General features: G+C 38.4%; 1 protein-coding gene across 1 annotated transcript in view; it reads left to right on the forward strand.

Annotated features, from left to right (window-relative positions):
• LOC105499091 (nuclear pore associated protein 1) overlaps positions 1-19,626 on the forward strand; it is a 564,120-nt gene that overhangs the window by 129,440 nt on the left and 415,054 nt on the right. The window contains exons 21-22 of the mRNA XM_071099379.1: positions 909-991; positions 13,748-18,187. The gene's annotated coding sequence lies outside the window, so the exon portion shown is untranslated. The remainder of the gene's footprint in view (positions 1-908; positions 992-13,747; positions 18,188-19,626) is intronic.

A 19,626-nucleotide genomic window follows, 5' to 3' on the forward strand; every position in this document is an offset into this window, starting at 1 on the left:
GTTCGTACAAGTACATTTCCATGCATAACATAAGAATTCTAGTGTTCCACTGGTAACTCTAATGTGTCTAATAGCTACGTAGACTGTAAATGCACTTGGTGAACTTATAATATTTAAGCATATGACTTCAGGAACAGAGAAGAATACAGTTGATGAGCCACCATAATCTAACACTGAGAAATTGGCAGTCACAGAGGACAGTGTATTCCACTCATCGTAGAGGGCACATTTTCATATTTATGAAACACAGGTGCACCTTAAATTTGACAGTGTTAAAACACTATTGACGAGAAGGCAACCATAATGTTATTGTCCTCATTTACATATACATGAGTTTGGTCTATAAACCTTCCATTGATGTTTTCAGGTCATATCATTAACATCATATCTTGCATAGGAGGTTTCAGAAGGTTGGAAAGATAAGCTCACAGGAGCAACATAGGAATCTCACAAGAAATGCAGCATCACCAAAGCTTCAGATTAGCACAGCTGATAATAATATGGGGAAAATTATGGGCAAGATGAATTGAAGAGTGATTCAGGAGCGTTACAGCTGAATGAGAGAAAATTTAGGAAAACCTTTGTCAATGTGTTTTTCTTGTATGTTCCATCCCATGTAATCATAGGAATGACACAAGACAAATATCCACATGTATGCACATTGAAAATAGTTTTTCCAGTAATTATAATGTATTTATATTATTACTATGTGATTTATTTATAAGTGATAAAAGTATTAGTTTCTTCATTTGTTAGTGGTTTTTTTCTTCCATTCTGGTGTATAGAGTAATGACATGTTACACTTGACACAAAAGATGTATCTCACAATTTATTAGAAAATTAATTTTCAGGGGTTAATGTAGGCTTGATAATATACTGCATGCTTTGTATGTTATCATTTCCTACAGTGCACACTGACATCTGAAGGAGTAAGCACGATTTTCACTCCTGTGCTCCATTTTGGAGTCTGAGCTGACTTTCTGCGGGAAAGGTATAAAGGACCCTTGAGTTTGATACTGTCTGCCCCAGAGTCTTTGCTCACTTCGACTGTGTAGAATGTGTCTTGTCTGACATGCTAAATAATTTTCAGGTCTAGTTAGACAGCTCACTCTACCCTGTGACATGAAGATATTTCCCTAAATTGTGTTCTAAATACTCTATTATTTTTATATTTAAGCCTATGAACCAACTGGAATTGATTTTGTGTGTATCTGAGGTCAAAGGTCAGATCTTGGTTGTTCCCTGTGGATATTCAATTTCCTGGAACATTTTATTAAAAACTGATCTCTCCCCCATGCATCAATGTATAAATTAATTTTTATATATCTATATGTCTGCTTTCTAGCTCTGTTTTTATTTTTTAAGTTACTGGTTGTTTCTTCTATCTTTGTGCAAATTTCACAGTCTTATTATTATCATTATTATTATCTTTTATTTTTCATACAGAGTTTCACTCTGTCTCCAGAGTCTCCAGCCCAGGCTGGAGTGCTATGGCACAATCATGGATCACTGCAACTTCCGCCTCCTGGGTTCAAGCGATTCTTGTGCCTCAGCCTCCCGAGTGACTGGGATTACAGGTGTGTGGCACCACACCTGGCTAATTCTTTTGTATTTTTAGTAGAGATGGAGTTTCACCATATTGGCTAGGCTGGTCTCGAACTCCTGACCTCAGGTGATCTGCCCACCTTGGCCTCCCAAAGTGCTGTGATTAGAAGTGTGAGTCACCACATCCAACTTACACTGTCTAATATTAAGAGAGTCTATTTAGCACAATACTTTTCTCTCCAGAGATTGTTTTGTATTTTTTCCTTTTTAAGAGAGAGAGAGGATTTTGTCCTGTTGTCCAGCTAGGGTACAGTGGCTTAATTGTAGAGCAGATTCTGTGTTTGAACTACTGGGATCAAATGATCCTCCCCTCTCAGCCTCCTGAATAGCTAGGACTACAGGCACAAGCCACCATGCCTGGTTAATTAGGTTTTTTTTTTGTTTTTTTTTTTTTTTTTTGGTAGAGACCAGGGCTTCCTATGTTTCCCATGCTAGTGTAGAACTCTTAGCCACAAGCAATCCTCCCTGCTTTGTCTCCCAGAGTGCTAAGATTAGAGGTGTAAGCCACTGTGCCTGGCCCAGAGCCACCTCTTTTAATGACGGAGCTTCTCCATAAAGAAGTAGAAAATGTAACAACCTGCATGCCTTGCACCTACACCAGTACTTTCAGCTGTACCTTCAATAAAGCTGTAGGTTTAGAACTTTAAAAAAAAAGTTAATGTTTTTTTGAGACAGGATCTCACTCTTACACCTGGGCTGGAGTGCAGGGGCAAGATCTTGGCTCACTGGAGCCTCGAGTTCGGGGCTCAAGCAGTCCTCCCACCTCACTTTCCCAAGTAGCTAGGACCACAGGTGCACAACTCTTCCCAGTTAAATTTTTTTTTTTCTATTTTTTTGTAGAGATGGGGTTTCATCTTGTTGCCCAGGCTGATCTTGAGCTCCCGAGTTCAAGCAATCCACCCACCTCAGCCTCCCGAAGTGCTGGGATTACAAGCATGAGCCACTGCACCTGGCTGGTTTAGAACTTAAATTGTTGCTGTAAACTCTTGAATCCCTTAATATCCTTGTGAATCTTAGACAATCCCCCAACACCACTCCCCACTTTATGTATAAATACTTTCAACAACAGCCAGTAGTGTTGAAAACCTTGAGATGCAGCCATAGTAACCTCCTGCACTGGTGTAGACGACTCTGTGACAGGTTCCTTCTCCTTGCCCACCAAAGTCAGAGCCACATGGGAGCCTCTGAGCTCAGAGCCACTGTATGGGGTCTCCATGTGCAAGGGCAGCAGCTTCCTGCCCTTTCTGTTGGTGAAGTGAGGAATTCAGTTTTGAATAAGGCTGAGTTTGTTCAATACTGATTTTGCAGGCTGACCAATGACACCTTAAGAATCTATTTCTTGCATTGTAATATTTATCCTGATTTTGATATGAAGTGTTGTGTAAATGTGTTTAACACTTGAGTATATTTTTTTCTTTTTTTACTCATAAGCATCATCTAAAACCAAATTTTAATTTTTGTGTTGTATATTTAAGGTATTTATTCCTCTATTTTAAAAATGGATTCACAATTATTTTTCAATGAACACTTTTAATTATTTTAATCTTTTCTCACATTTCTCTTTCCTAAATTTAATGTGAATATCACTTTTATTAGAAAAGACTGATGTTACACGTTCTCTGTTTTTTGTTTTTCTGCAAATCTTCTCTGAAATATCTCTGGTTGAAAAGGAGGAGGACAGAAACTGTTCTGGAAGCCACAAGGCAAAATTGACTCAGATTCTCATGCTTAAAAAGATGTGTGAAACTTTCCATTATATGGCTTAGTTTCTGTACATGTGAAGGGATAACAAGGTATTGATTTGTGTAGCAGTACAGTAACACTTCACGTCTGAATACAAGGAGCAACCACTTCTTAATTGTGCAGGTGTGAACTTCATGATGTTGCCTTACTGTCCCCTTACACAAAGATTTAGACAATGACTGGACTCCGTAATTCCTTCCATCTCACTTCCATAAATGTGTACATGACATGTCTTTGTACAGATCACCTGTTCTGTTAGATATTAATTATTTTCTTATTTTTGATGAGTGATTATTAAATTTGGTTTTAGTTCTCAGAGATAGAAAAAAGACCACTTAGAAAATGTGTACATTGAGTGCTGTAATCAGAAAATATCTTTGTGCCATTGGCTTGTAATAAGGGAATTTCAATTTTTTATTTATTGTCATTTTCATCTACCTTAATATTCTCAAAAGGCTTTCATGCTTGTGCTCTTTATAGATTTTAATTTTTGTTGTCTTAATCAAAAAACATGTGAGGGTTGGGAACACTTGCTCAAGATATGTGACATGAGCAGTAAACAGAGCAAAAACACTGATATTGTATGGGAATATGTAATAACAGATGGGCATTTGCTCTGCTAGGTGTGGCAGCAGTCACGGTCTGTGAGCTTCAGTGCTGTAAGCAGAATTGACAGATCCTGCTTTAAGGAAAAATGGGCCCCTCATCTGTTGAATTCAGCCTGGCAGCATTTTGTTACCAAACCCGGTAGGTTTGGCCATGGCCACTTGCAAAATCAAATCACAGAGGGGTAGTAAAAAGGAAGTCACTGGCCAGGCGCGGTGGCTCACATCTGTACTCCCAGCACTTTGGGAGGCCGAGGCGGGATGATCACCTGAGTTCAGGAGTTGAAGACCAGCCTGGCCAACATGGCGAAACCCCGTCTCTGCTAAAAATACAAAAATTAGCCGGGCACAGTGGCGCGCGCCTGCAATTCCAGCTACTGGGGGACATAGCGAGAGTCCATTTCCAAAAAAAAGAAGAAAGTCACTTTATTCCAGAGCTCAGCAATGTGTGTGGAAGGGCTGGATTCATATCTATAGGAATCACGTAAGTTTTCTGGGCAGAAAACAGGGTTTTAAGAAGAAATATTGGCAAGCAGGGTATGCGGAAGAGGTGTGGAGGTGCAGGATCTACATGTCTTGCTGGATGATTTATCTTCAGTCATGGGTCATTCATTAGTCTGCCCAGCATCACTGGGGACAGAGTCAGGTTGTGGATTAACTGATGTCTTGAGACAATCTCTCTATGGAGGAGAATCCTGGCGGATGCTTATTTTGGTTCAAGATTTGGTAGTTTCTAAGAAAACGTATACTTAGGTAAGCTGACAGTGCTTTCTGGTTTTTTGGCTGGTGGAAAGGAAGGAGGGAAAAGTTTGAATTTGCATTTCTTTTTTTTTTTTTTTTTTGAGACGGAGTCTCACTCTGTTGCCCAGGCTGGAGTGCAGTGGCCGGATCTCAGCTCACTGCAAGCTTTGCCTCCTGGGTTTACGCCGTTCTCCTGCCTCAGCCTCCCGAGTAGCTGGGACTACAGGCACCCGCCACCTCACCCGGCTAGTTTATTGTATTTTTTTAGTAGAGACAGGGTTTCATTATGTTCACCAGGGTGATCTTGATCTCCTGACCTCGTGATCCGCCCGTCTCGGCCTCCCAAAGTGCTGGGATTACAGGCTTGAGCCACCGAGCCCGGCCTTGAATTTGCATTTCTAAGGAGCTAAGTAAGACATGAACACACAGGAGAAAGAGAAAAAGAAAATATTTTTTAAGGAAAATGAAGTACTTGGTTACAGCACCCACTGTAATATTCCCTTTTATTTTTATGGGATTGGAGCATCATATTCATTTGGTCTGCTTCCTACTGAAAGGGGGCATAGTTATAGAGCGTTAGAATGGAATCTGTTTACTTGGAGTTGGAAATATTCTTGAGTTTCCAGCAGGAACTTACTGTGCATGTATGGTGTGAGGATCCAAGAATTTCTGAGAATGATTTTCTGCCTCTTCATGTAGAGTGTACAACAGCAATAAAACTCATAGCAGCTGAAGAGGGCATTTAACAGTATTAATTATATATATAAAAGTATTGTTTGCACCAGGAAGCCGACTAAATCATGATGTCATAGAGTCCTGAGAGAGGGCATCTATAGCAGAAATATGGGTATCTACATGCATAGCTTGGGTTATATTATATTGTAAGAATAATCTGGGGTGTGTGTGTGTGTGTGTGTGTGTGTGTAAAATGGTCAACCTTAATGAATGTTAAGTGCCACCCCAGGCTGCAGTGAAGATATCTAAAGCCATATGATTTAAAGACATCATGAGATTAGGCATTGCATTAGTTGGCTTGTGCATGTCTTTTAGGGTTGAGGATATGTTTCTGGAGTTATCCAGGAATACACACAGCATTTAGTCTTAATTATGGTGCAAAGCCCCAAGTGTCAGTTGCACCCAGAGCTGCTGTGGAGATATGAGGACAAGTTGGTTAACTATACATATTTAACAGGCTACAGGAGGAGCTGTAAATATTCATGAAGGTGGTCCTGACCCATGTGTATTAACAAATATCCATGGAACATATGACTCATTTATTTTGGGGCAGAGACTTAACTTTTAAATGTATTATAATTATGCCTTATTTTTCAAAAGTTCTTTTGAGGACAAAGGTATGCAAGTGTGCATTTACTGTAAACCGGCCAAAACTGGTTTATGGTCAGTGATCTTTCATCAGGAGAAAGTTACTGAAATTGGTCTCTTGTCTACTTTAAGCTGTAGAACAGTGGCTAGGGGTCAGTCAGTCAGCTTATCTTGAGGCTAGTGCTTGTTTTGCTGCTAGAGAACCACAGAAACCTTGTGGCAAGTGTGAGCGTAGTCTGCTTTTTAAAAGTGTAGGAATGTGTGACTTAACTCTTGCATGTTCCTAAATCCTGTTCATAATTTGGAATTTTATTGTTATAAACAGTCTGTTTTACAATTTCTATTGTAACATTAATGCTGATCAGTTGTGCCTAAATTCCCATAGTGGGAGGAAGATACAGTGAAGCATGTTCAACCCCCCTCTTGTTGTCATGGCCTGAATTAGTTTTTTAGGTTGCTGTGGCTAATATGGGGGTTAGGAGTGTCCATTAAGTTGGCAAGGGCTTAGGATTTTATTTTATAGTTTATATTCCTCTTTCTTGTCAAGGTATGCCAGAGGCAGTATCGGTAGCCATGCTTTTATTTTTTCTCATGTCAATGCCACAGTCGCATGCCACCTGACCTGGGTCCATCATGTTCCTTGCTGCACCGGCTATGGTGGGACTGAGAATCAAAAGTCTTATATCCAATTAGATGTTGTAGACCAGACTGGAATGAAGGTGGGCAGGCAGTCATTAATCCTTAAAACCCCTTTTAAGCAATGTAAGAGCCAACAACTAAAAGTCAAAAGGTAAGGTTATATAACTGAATTGTCTATGAATTGTATGCATTGAACTATTGTAATCTTGGCTTATAGGAATGATCTAACTAGCTATACAAAACATAAGTATTTTATTTAGCTGTTTAGGCATTTGTGTGCCCATCCTTGATTTGGGGGGTCTGAATTAATTTTATCTCACAAGAACCGGCCCTTACAATCTCACACATTCGTATCTTCCATGATAGTCCCAGGGTCTGGAGGAACTGAACGGTTTTAAATTCTGGATATATTAATAAAACAAAATATTCACCATTAGCAACATTTTAAGCAAAAATGCCCTAAGCATTGTCTTCTTCTAAGAGTGACAGAACCGAGACGGACGGATCCCAAGGTCAGGAGATCAAGACCATCCTGGCCAACATGGTGAAACCCTGTGTCTACTAAAATACAAAAAATTAGCTGGGCATGGTGGTGCGTGCCTCTAGTCTCAGCTACTTGGGAGGCAGAGGCAGAGGAATTGCTTGAGCAGGAGTAGAGATTGCAGTGGGCCAAGATTGCACCCCTGTACTCCAGCCTGGGCAACAGAGCAAGACTCTGTCTCAAAAAAAAAAAAAAAAAAAAAAAAGAGTGACAGGAAAGGAAGCCTACAGGTAACTAAACATTTAAATTATTTGTTATTAAGGCACAAAATAAATTAAATGATATTTCATATATTTCTATTTCAGATAGAAGCAAAATTATTGAATAAAGTATAATACAGGCCTGTCCCTGTGTTGCATGAAAGCAGTGTACTTTGATTATTGCCTTTGCTTGAGTCTAAAGATGAGGCTTTGGTTAACTTGAGTTTGATGTTAGATGCTGGCAGGAGTCTGTGTCTTCTTTAGAGGAGCTACATGTATCCAGGAGTCAATTCCTTGTACCTTAACACCACAAAGATTAGTTAATAGCACCTGATAAGAAGTTTTTCAGGGTGTTGGAGGTGGTGATACACTTCACCGTGATTAATAATTTTTAGCTTTGATAAGCCCCAGCAATAAGTCAGAGACTTAATTTAGAATTCAGTTTTGGAGATGTCTGTCAAAGGTGTTAGAAAAGTTAAAATATTTGATCAAAAGCAAACTATAGGTGCTTGTAAAACAATAGTTATTCATTTAACCAAAGTGATCACTGAAAGACTTTAAAGGCAATACAGAAAGTTACACATGTGTAAAAACCTTACGCCTTTCAAATTTTATAGGTTTTTTAAAACCAATTAAACACTTTCTAAAGGCAACGTAGGAACTATCTTGATGAAATGTAAACTCTTGTTTCTTAAGGCAGTTACCAAAAAGTCAAAGGAAAATCCTTTTTAGTGCAACTGCCTCTCCTTAGGGGAAAGCCCGGTTAGATAATCTGGAAGTACAACTTATAATAAAAAGTGCTTGAGTTTAATCAAACATGGGAAGAGTGTGTACACAGTTATGAGTAGAACTGGGAAACAGATGACTCTTAGTAGCTGCATGGTAACTTTCCTGATGACAGTGCAAATTTAGACACACCAAAAAAAAAAAAAAAAAAACCCAAGAATATAGAATCAAGTTATCCTGGAGGAAAACACTGCTTTTATAGACCTCTAAGATATAATATTTCAGCATCAGGCCACAACATTTAGAACTAAGGAAAGTTACAGGAGCTGACAGGAAGCTGAAGGATAGAGTTATCCCAGGCCACGTCAAAGGGAGAAAAAGCTGATAGCAGCAAGACAACAATTGAACAGTTGAGATATGAATCTCACAAGTTTTCGAAAGAAATCGATTGTGGAATAGAAAATGAAAATTTCTTGTCATTTTATTAAGAGCAAATTGATACCTTAAGAAAATATTGGTTTAATATAGGGGACCATTCTTTAGAAAGACTATTATAAACAATTCCTTTTTAATTATACCTAACTTAATTACATACAAACTTCCTTTTATAAATTCCCCTTCACAAGCCATATCATGACTTACACAGACCATCTGTCACATGGTTGGACTGTATACTTGTCCTATGGTACCTGTTCCTTTTTAAAATTATGTTTGATTTTCTTTTTCTAGATTAACCTTGTAATAAGAACCTGTTTCTTAAATAACCAGTCATTTTACTTTAGGAGAATAATGTACCATGCAAGATTCTTTCTCATATAAAATTACTCTTTTTTCTTGATTTCTTCCTTACCAAAAATACATGTTCTTGTCTATATCTTTCTTCACATCTCTCTTCACCATTTACTGCTTTCTTTCTAGTTTGTTTCATAAGTAACCTTTTGAAACTCGTAATTTGAATCAACTTTTAAACTTTTGAATTAGACAAAATAATTCTTTTTCTCAATAAGGACACCTCTTGTTTGGCACATTTTATAGAAACGTAGGAAAAAAGAAATCCTGAACTATCAGATATTAGTATTGTATAGATGAGAAACATTTCACAATTTTTAGAACAGTCTTCTCTATATAATAACCCTTTCTTAATTGGAATTGACCCAGACATCCAGTAAGCATCCAAAATGATTTTAAGATTTTAAATTATACAAAAAATTTCACTTAGAACCATTGATCTCATTGATGTGTACTCAGTTTTTCCGTTTTAACAGTTTACCTAGAGTACTTTTGAAAACTGGGATATTACCCAAAAGTAGTAATTATTTAGTTATGTCCCTATTACCCATTTTTAAAGTCTGTGGACATAAGGTGTTTTACCTAAGTAGGAACCTTAAAGTTCAATATATGCGCATTTTGTTAATAGCACAGAAGATTTAACTGTTTTCATTGAACTACTGATATTAAATTAGTCTAACAGATCTATAAAATCACACAAACAAAAATTATTCTGTTTTTGTCTGGGTTTATGGTCCTATAGGCTTTATGTCGTATCCTGACACCTTAATATATAGACAGAGATAAATACAAAACCATTTGTTCAGTAAACTCAGATAAAAATATGCTGATCATTTTGAAGATATTTCTAATATTATGTCACCAATAATCTTAAAACCAGTTTTATTTGTCAAGGATTATTAAATTTATGTGAAGTTGAAAAGCTTCCTGACTTATGAGCACTTATTTACTTGTAAGTCAATTTGGTAGCAGGCTAGACATAACACACAAACATATCTACATAGGTACATACACACAAACATGTCTACATATGTGCACACACGCATGTCTACATATGTACATACAAACCAGCATATCAACTTATGTACAATATACACAAACATATCTACATATGTACAAACATGTCTACATATGTACATGCAGCTATCTACATATGTACATGCACACAAACATCTACATATGTACCTACACACAAACATGTCTACATATGTACATACACAAACATGTCTACATGTTTGCATGCACAAACATGTCTACATGTTTGCATGCACAAACATGTCTGCATATGTACATACACACAAATATGCCTACATACGTACATGCACACAAACATCTACGTATGTACATACACAAACATGTCTACATATGTATATTCACACACGTCTACATATGTACATACAAGCATGTCTACATATGTACATACACAAACATGACTACACATGCATATACAAACATGTCTACATATGTACATACATAAACATGTCTACATGTGTACAAACATGTCTATATATGTACATACACACAAACATGTCTACATACGTACATACAAACATGTCTACATATGTATATACACACAAACATCTACATATGTACATACAAACATGTCTACATATGTACATACACACAAACATGTCTAAACAGGTATACACACACAAGCAAAGGTCTCATAGCTTTTACCCTGGGATTCTAACCATAAAGTAACAGTCCACACTCAGTATTTTATAAAAAATAGCTAAATACACGTTATTGGCTGACAAAACTGGAACCTGTTTCCATGGCTAAATTGTGTTTTCTCCAAAATATGATCTATGAAAGCTGTGAACCAAAATTTGAGTAAAGCAATCTTTATGGCAGTTTTGTTTTTAAAAAGGCATCTTTTACCTTTTTTTTTCCTTCAGTTTTTTTTTTTTTTTTTTTTTTTTTTTTTTTTTTTGAGACGGAGTCTTGCTCTGTTGCCCAGGCTGGAGTGCAGTGGCCGGATCTCAACTCACTGCAAGCTCCGCCTTCCGGGTTCACGCCATTCTCCTGCCTCAGCCTCCCTAGTAGCTGGGACTACAGGCGCCCGCCACCTCGCCCGGCTAGTTTTTTGTATTTTTTTAGTAGAGACGGGGTTTCACCGTGTTAGCCAGGATGGTCTCGATCTCCTGACCTCGTGATCCGCCCATCTCGGCCTCCCAAAGTGCTGGGATTACAGGCTTGAGCCACCGCGCCCGGCCTTTCCATCAGTTTTAAACAAGTTTCCTGTGTTTGCTTTCCAGTTAGTCAGTAAATAATGTGTCTTATCACAGCACCAACAGCTTAGTAACAGCCAATCTGAGGCAGGCAGAAAAGAAAACAGAGGAAAAAAGAGGTTTTGATGACTCTACTTCACTTAATAGCTGCAGTTAACCATTTGAGCTCTCAAGTTTTCTTGCTATAGTTTGCCTCTCTGTTTAAAATGTTCACAAAAGTAGGTCTTAATAAGTAGCCAGCTGAAATCCAGAAGAGAATGAGAATATGAAGTTCCTGCCAGGCTTCTGCAAAGGAGCCAGGTTTAAAACCTGGCTCCTTTAAAAGGAGGGAAAGAAAAAAAGATAGAAAAGGAGGTTTGTGAACCTTCTAGCTGCTGCATGGTATAGGGTTGGTACCCCCACCACTCTTGCTGACATCCCATCAGGGAGAGCCCCAGTACCCTGGACATGCACAGTGTGAGACGAATCCCTCTCACCTCTGCAAGTCATGGGCAAAGGAAACTGTTGACAGCTGGAGAGAGCTAGGGGTACCTTTGACTGAGATGAGTAAGGCTGTAGGTGGCTTCCAAGATAATCAGGAAGATGAAGTTGAAAGTGAAAAGGATAGGAAGAGACCAGGGCCCACACTCAAAGGTCATACACTCACACTTACAAACAAATGGTGAGCTTCCAAACAAACCCCAGTTAAGGGCTGGGTAGAATCCTGAATTTCTTTCCTCTGTTCAAAACAGCTCCACAGGTATCTGAAACCAAGTGGAGCAATGCCCAGGAGTGCCACAAATTCAAATCCGTCAAACACTCAAGTGATAGTCCCGTTAGTGGACAAGACGAAACAGCAGAGCCCCAGCGACACCCCAGAAGACACGGGAAAGCTGGGTGCAATCGGACCAGCTCCCTTGGTTGCAAGGGTTGCCAGCTTCTTCAGAGATCACATTCTTTGTACCAGCAAAGTGTCGATGGCTGCCGAAGTTGTGCGAGGAAGTGAAAAGAAGGGTCTAGGAAATGAAAGATTTTCAGCAGCCACTTGGAAGTTCCCAAACGTTCCTGCCCTGGGGTCCGCTAGCCTTCAGCTGCAGGTACTCACAGGTAACCCTCCGCCTTGGTAGCAAAACCAGGCTCACAGGCTTGGGTTGCCCAGAGCACATAATGCTCCCCATATGGGCCACCAAATTTGTTACCAAACACAGGTTTGGCCACTTGTCACTGACACTATCAAATAACAAGCATGAGGGCGGTAAAAAGAAAGTGACTTTATTTCACAGTTTAGCAATGGAGAAGAACCAGGTTCGTACCTAAAGGAGCCGCTTCAGTTTTCTGGGAAGAAAGCAGGGTTTTAAGAAGAGAAACTTTCTTATGCAGGGCGTGCAAGGAACATGGAGGTGCGGGGTCTATGTGACTTGCTGTAAAACTTATCTCAGCTAACAGTTAATTGGTTACTCTGACCAGTGTCATTGAAGACAGAGTCGGAATGTGGATTAACTCTTGTCTTGAGACAGTCTCCCTGTGAGGGAGAATGCTGGATGGTGCCTGCTTTGGTTCAACATTTGGTCCTTAGAATTTCTAAGGAAACATACTTAGATAAGCTGGCAGTCCTTGCAGGTTGTTTCACTGGTGGAAACGAAGGAAGGAAAAGTTTAAATTTGCCTTTCTAAGGAGCTAAGCAAGAGGTGAACAGTGAGAAAGAGAAAAAATACACAGGTAATTTTTAGGAGAATGCTATACTGGGTTACAATTTCACTTAATTTCACTGTGTCTAAAGAGCTACTCATACTTCATGCAAACTACATAGCCTGTGGCATTCATGGAGTGACGAACAGAGAAAAAAATAGTTTTAAAGTGCAAAGGAAACTGGAGATTTTTTTTAAGGAAAATCAGTGGAGGAAGAAACGTTTATTGGCTTCCCCTTTTGGGGAGAAATGTTCTCTTATAAGTAGAAAATTGTACTTTAATTATTTCATAATGTAGTGATTTAACCAGCCACAACTAGCAGGATAACGTAGGAAAGGCAGGTTGGTGTCCACACAGGGTCACTAAATCTACCTGACACACCATTTACTTTATTTCTAAAAATATCCTTCATCCTTGGGCTTGATGCAGGATCACTGAGTCATGGAAAACTTTGTGTTTTTGTGTCATAAATGAGATGAAAGCATAAAGGTGAATTATTCTTTATTAAAGAATTCATTTAAATTGCTTTTCTTTGTATCTTTGCTTTTTGTTTCTGTACTGCTCCAGTACTCCTGTGAACCATGTCTGAGTGGAGTAATGATGGCACCACAGTCCAGCCTGCATGGGTGTTGGCTTGAGTGCTCCCACCTCATGAAATTCAGCCACCTCTTTCTCCAGTCAGTTCCATATTCTCAACTCCGACTTTCTTCCAGAGTCCGTGTCATACCACAGCCTGGAAACTCTCCCCAAGTAGTAACCTGAAGCAACAGTAAACCATCATTGTTTTGCCTCTCTCAGATGTCACTGTCCTTCATTGTTTGATGTGCACTGTCTTGCAATCCATCCTTCCAGATAAATCATCCATTTTTAGATGTGGTAAGCCATGTCCAATCCCCATAAGTTTTACCACAACATTTTGTTTCATTCTTCCTGCAGTTACTCCATCATTACTGTACCACCGCCTATATGGATGTAATTGTCAGTGTGAAGCTGAGTAAGGAACAACGTGCACCAGACTCACAGAGAAAGATGGACAAGCGAGCTGGCCTTTGTATCACTAAAGGGAAGGTCAGATTGGTGAATATGTAATGTCTGTAGTAGTCTTGTTGGGGACATCTACAGCATGTCAATGAATCAAAAACTTAAGTAGGATCTCAAATAATAATATCTCTATCTAAACTCTTATACACATAGTAGACTTATATACACTTACTGAAAGAGTTTGTCTAGAGTTTTAAATTTACGTTTTATTCATGTACAAATGAAAGCAATATTGAAATTAATTCATAAATTAACTCATATATATCTTGATATTCTGATTGTGATTGTTCTGAATTAGGTTTTGACACTTTTTGAAAGTGATTATTGATACATTTGGATGAATATTCACCATGTTTGTTACTATCTTCTCATTTTTGCTCTGCCCGTGTTTCCAATTTTGTCTTCCATTCATTTTCCTTTTTTTGTGGTTTTTATTCGGCATTTCATATAATTCAATATTCTTTCTTAGCATCTCAGACTTTTTTTATACTTTTTTATTGGTTACTCAAGATAAGAAAAGCTTTTAATTTTCATATTCTTAATTCATCTTACATATAACAGCTTATTTAAAATAATTATATTCAATTGCAGACAGGTGCCTTTCAAAAAAATAGTAGCAAGGCTCGGCACAGTGGTTCAGGCTTGTAATCACAGCAGTTTGGGAGGCCCAGGTGGGTGGATCTCCAGAGGTCGGGAGTTCGAGACCAGCCTTGCCAACATGGTGAAACCCCATCTCTACTAAAAAAAAATACAAAATGTAGCTGGACGTTGTGACACACATCTGTAATCCCAGCTACTCAGGAGGCTGAGGCAGGAAAATTGCTTGAATACGGTAGGCAGAAGTTGCAGTGAGCTGAGAACGCACCACTGCACCCCAGTCTGGGTTACAGAGCAAGACTCTGTTTCAAAAAAAAAAAAAAAGCAATTTATTTAATTATATTTTGTAAGTATAAGATATATACACACCTATAAGTAAAATGAAAGACAGGAAAAGAGGGACAAAAGGAAAAATACAGGAAAAAGGAAGAAACAGAACTATTGTAAGATGGTTACACTACTTCTGAAGCAGTATAATTTTATATGAAAGGAGCTTAGATTAGTTGTAAATATAAATTGCAACCTCTAGGGCAGGACACTGGAACGGGAGCCTCAGTTTTTTGCTGTCTGTGGCCAGAGGCTGCATTCAGTTATTTCCTATGTTGGCTTCTCTCCCATGGCAGAATGTGTCATCAAAGCCACCATGGGAGAGAGCTTGCGGCAAGACAGGTATCATAATCTTAGTTAACATGATTATTCAAGTGACGTCCTATCACGTTGTAGTCTTCTGATGTATCAAAGCAAGTCTCAGTTTCTCCCCAAAGTCAAAAGGAAAGGATTAGAATATTGGGTTATGTACACCAAGCTGTGAGGATCATTGCGCACCATCTGAGCGCTCACCTGCCAACATCAGGTCTTACTTAGTGTGGGACAGGTTCTCAGTCCTCACTTACTTTGCTGACCTTGGCCTTTGTGAGAAAACAGGTCACAAAATTTGTAAAATGTATCAGAATCTGGATTTCTCTGAATGTTTCTCATGATTTTACTGAGCCATATAGATAGAGACATGTAATTGTCTATTTGTGAAGACAAGAAACAGCGAACAGGACATTATTTACAAATACAGATTTAGAGACCAAAACTAAGAAAGAAAAGTTTGCAAATGGAAAAAGGAAAATTAAAAATAATGGTAATGTTCACCAGGGTAACAAAAAGGGTAGGAATAGGGAAGTGAGCACCTGGGACACTACAAGATCGACAGTGTACTGCTTAGTAAGCTCAATAGTATAATTTTAAAAATATGTATGTTTTATTTATTTGTTTTGTTTGCTTGTTTTGTTTTTTTGGTTTTTTGGGTTTTGTTTGAGATGGAATCTTCCACTGTTGCCAAGCTGGAGTGCAGTGGCACAATCTCGGCTCACTGCAAGCTCCGCCTCCCGGGTTCAAGCGATTCTCCTGCCTCAGCCTCCCGAGGAGCTGGGTCTACAGGCGCCGCCACCACGCCAGGCCAATGTTTGTATTTTTAGTAGAGACAGGGTTCCCCATGTTGGCCAGGAGGATCTTGACCTTGTGATCTACCCGCCTCGGCCTCCCAAAGTGTAGGGATGAGCCACAGCGCCCGGGCTATTTATTTGTTTTTTTAAAATCTTTTTTACAATACTTTTGAATTTACAGAATAGTTGGAAGTATATACAGAGAGTTTATATATATTCAACACATAATTTCCCTTTTATAAATTCTTACATTCATTTGAAACACTTGTTGCAGTTGGTGAACCAATATTATACATTATCATTCACCAACATTCACGATTGATCAGATGTTCTGTTTTCGCGTCACGTCCGTATTCTGTTCCAGGATTCCGCCCAGGACACCACATCACATTTAGGTATCTTGTGCCAGTTTCTCAGATTTTTCCTATTTCTGATGTCATTGAAATCCCTCCTTTGGGATGTCTCTGGTGTTTTCCTAATGACTGGATGGCCGGTGTGGATTTAGCAGAGGAAAACCCCAGAGGGAAGGTTTTATTCTCATGATACTGTGACAAGAGTACATAGTATCAACATGCTCTATCACTTTTTTTTTTCTTTTTTTTGAGATGGGTCTCATTCTGTTACTCATGTTGGAGGGCAGTGGCGTGAACAAAGCTCACTGCAGCCTCGAACTCTTGGGCTTGAATGATCCTCCACCTCAGCCTCTTGAGTAGATGGGACTGCAGGCATGTGCCACCACATCTGGGTGATTTCATTTTACTTTTACTTTGATAGAGGGAGAATCTCAAGACATTGCCCAGGCTGGTCTCTAAGCCCTGGCCCCAAGCGATCCTCTCACCTCAGGCTCCCAAAGTGCTGGGATTACAGGTGTGAGCCACTGTGCCCAGCTGCTTTATCATGGTTAATGTTATTTGATCACATGGATGAGGCAGTTTAGCTCAGTTTTCTTCACTGTAAAATTAATATTATTCCTCTTTTCATGTTGTACCTTTTGGAAAAAAACATCACTATACCCAGCGCATACATAGAAAGTAGGAAATTATGCCCCATTCCCTATGGGCAGACTTTCTATAAACATCATTTGAGTTTCTGTAGAAAATATTTAACATTCTTGAGGCTGTTCTGGATCACTTGCATTTTTCTGTGTGTTTTAGAATCAGTGGTCCAAGAACTGCTAAAAATGAAAAAAAAATAGTTAGAATTTTAGTAGGGCTTGTATTGAATCTAAAGATGCGTTTAGAAAGTATAAGCATCTTGGTTAATACTTAATAGCTTTCTGATCAATGAAAATCTAGTTTATATGGCACATTACACTAATTCTTCTATTCATTTATTTAGGATTTCTTTAACACTTCAATATTATTTGTAATTTTCAGTATGTATATCTTGCAGTTATTATGTTTTTTTCCTTTTTGATGCCGTGTTAAATGAAATTATTTTGAGTTTCATTTTTTGATTAGTTTGTATTGTATAAGAATGCAATTTATTACATTGATCATGCATACTGAATTTTGTTTTTGTTTCAACGTTATTTTAGTGGATTTTTTAGGATTTTCTATATATTAGGTTATGTCAGTGGCCAATAGATTGTTTGACTTCTTCCCTTTCAATTTGGAAGTCTTATATTTATTTTTCTAACCTACTTTTATTAATTATGTCCTCAAGCATAATGTTTAGTTAAATTAGTGGGAATAGGTAACCTTTTGTGTTTATAAGTTTGGGAATATTACTGAGACCTACTTGGTACCATGTGTTGTCATGTGAATTTTTCATAGGTGCCTGTTTTAGGTAAGCACATTCCCTTTATGCAAAATGTGTTTAGTGTTTTTCTGTGAGTGGGTTTTTGAATTGGAAAGTGCTTCTTCCATATTTTTAGATGTGATAATGAAAATTTTGTCATTATATTAATATAGTTATTACACTAATTCTTTTTATATGTTTTACTAAACTTATGATCCTGAGTAAATAAATAAATAAATAAATTAGTGTTTAATTCTGTTTTACGATCCTGATTTGCGTTGAAACTATTTCCTTGAGCATTATTGCCTAGGTATCCATAAAGCATATTAGTTTATAGTTTTCGTTTTTTGCATTGTCTTTGTCTGGTTATAACCTCAGAAGAAGCTGCCTTATAGGACACACTGCACACTGATCTCTTCTCTGTTATTTAATTTTTTTGGAGAACAGTTAGTAAAAAAATTGCTGTTGATATTTTAAAGGTTTGGAATAATTCATCAATGTAATCTTCTCAACCTGGTCAGTCACATGAACTTCGAAGATGATTCCTCCCCAGCTGATCCTTCAGGTGAGACCTCAGCCTTGGCAATCATCTACATCTAGATTCCTGATTCAGAGAAACTGTGAGTAATTTATGTGTGCTTTTGAGCCACTAAGCTATGTGGTAATTGGCTATGCTGCAATAAACAATAATATACTTGATGGTAAACATAGTATGTTATCCTTGATTAGATCCAAAAAAAGGAAAAATGGCATTAGTGGAAAACCTGGTAAAATATGAAGACAGTCAGTACTTTAGTTAATAGTTTTGCGCCTTTGTCAGTCTGTGAATTCTCACAGATAGTCTATGGTTATGTGTATGATATTAATGTTGCAGGAAATTGAAGGGTATATCCACTTTTTGTAGGATTTTAACAACTCTCTATAGATCTAAAATTACTTCTAAATAAATAGAAGTTTAGACATGGCTCATATATTTGAGATCAGGTCTTCCTGTTAATTAAGCCTTCAGGGAACCTACAACTCATAGTACAAATGCAATAACATTATAAAATATAAATGAGATGAGTTTCTATTTTACTCACTCTATTCTTCAGGGAACACTAAAGCCCATTCTTCTTCTCAAGTATCCAAAACTAAAGTTGATCCAAGTAACAAGTGGACAGCATAAAAGATTGTATGGAAACTATAATGCATCTACATCTTTAGTTACTAATCATAAAATGATTTGTATGATCATTCTTCAGATGATTAGAATGACTATGGGAAAGAAGAAAAAGAAATGCAACTTTCTTGATTTAAAAATTGTATCTGTGCAAGAGTGGTGGCACACCCCCATACTCAGTCCCAGCTACTAGGGAGGTTTGGTAGGATGATCATGTGATACCAGGAGTCGGAGGCTGTGTAGTGTGCTATGATTGTGCCGGTGAATAACCATGCTCTCCAGCCTGGGCAACATAGTGAAACCCCATTAAATAAATAAAATAAATAAATACATAAATAAGTTACAGAGATCATTGTTTATATTTCTATTATTAGGCCTCAAATCCTCTAGATAGAGTTTTTTTTGTTGTTTTTGTTTGTTTGTTTTTTGAGTTGGAGTCTCACTCTGTCACCCAGGCTGGAGTGCAGTGGCGCGATCTAAGCTCACCGGAAGCTCTACCTCCCAGGTTCACACCATTCTCCTGCCTCAGCCTCCCGAGTAGCTGGGACTACAGGTGCCTGCCAACACGCCCGGGTAATTTTTTTTGGTTTTTGTAGAAACGGAGTTTCACCGTGTTCGCCAGGATGGTCTCGATCTCCTGACCTCATGGTCCACCCGCCTCGGCCTCCCAAAGTGCTGGGATTACAGGCGTGAGCCACTGCACCAGGCCTGAGATTTTTCTTTATCTTTGGAGAGCTACGACTCCAGCGCAAAGTTTCAAATAATGCTTTGCCATTTTTATTTTCCCTCTGAAGGATTCCTGGAACTATAGTTTGTAAAATTATCGCACAACATGTGTTTTA

This window comes from Macaca nemestrina, chromosome 7 (genome assembly GCF_043159975.1).
Source record: "Macaca nemestrina isolate mMacNem1 chromosome 7, mMacNem.hap1, whole genome shotgun sequence".
In the NCBI taxonomy this organism is placed as follows: Eukaryota; Metazoa; Chordata; class Mammalia; order Primates; family Cercopithecidae; genus Macaca; species Macaca nemestrina.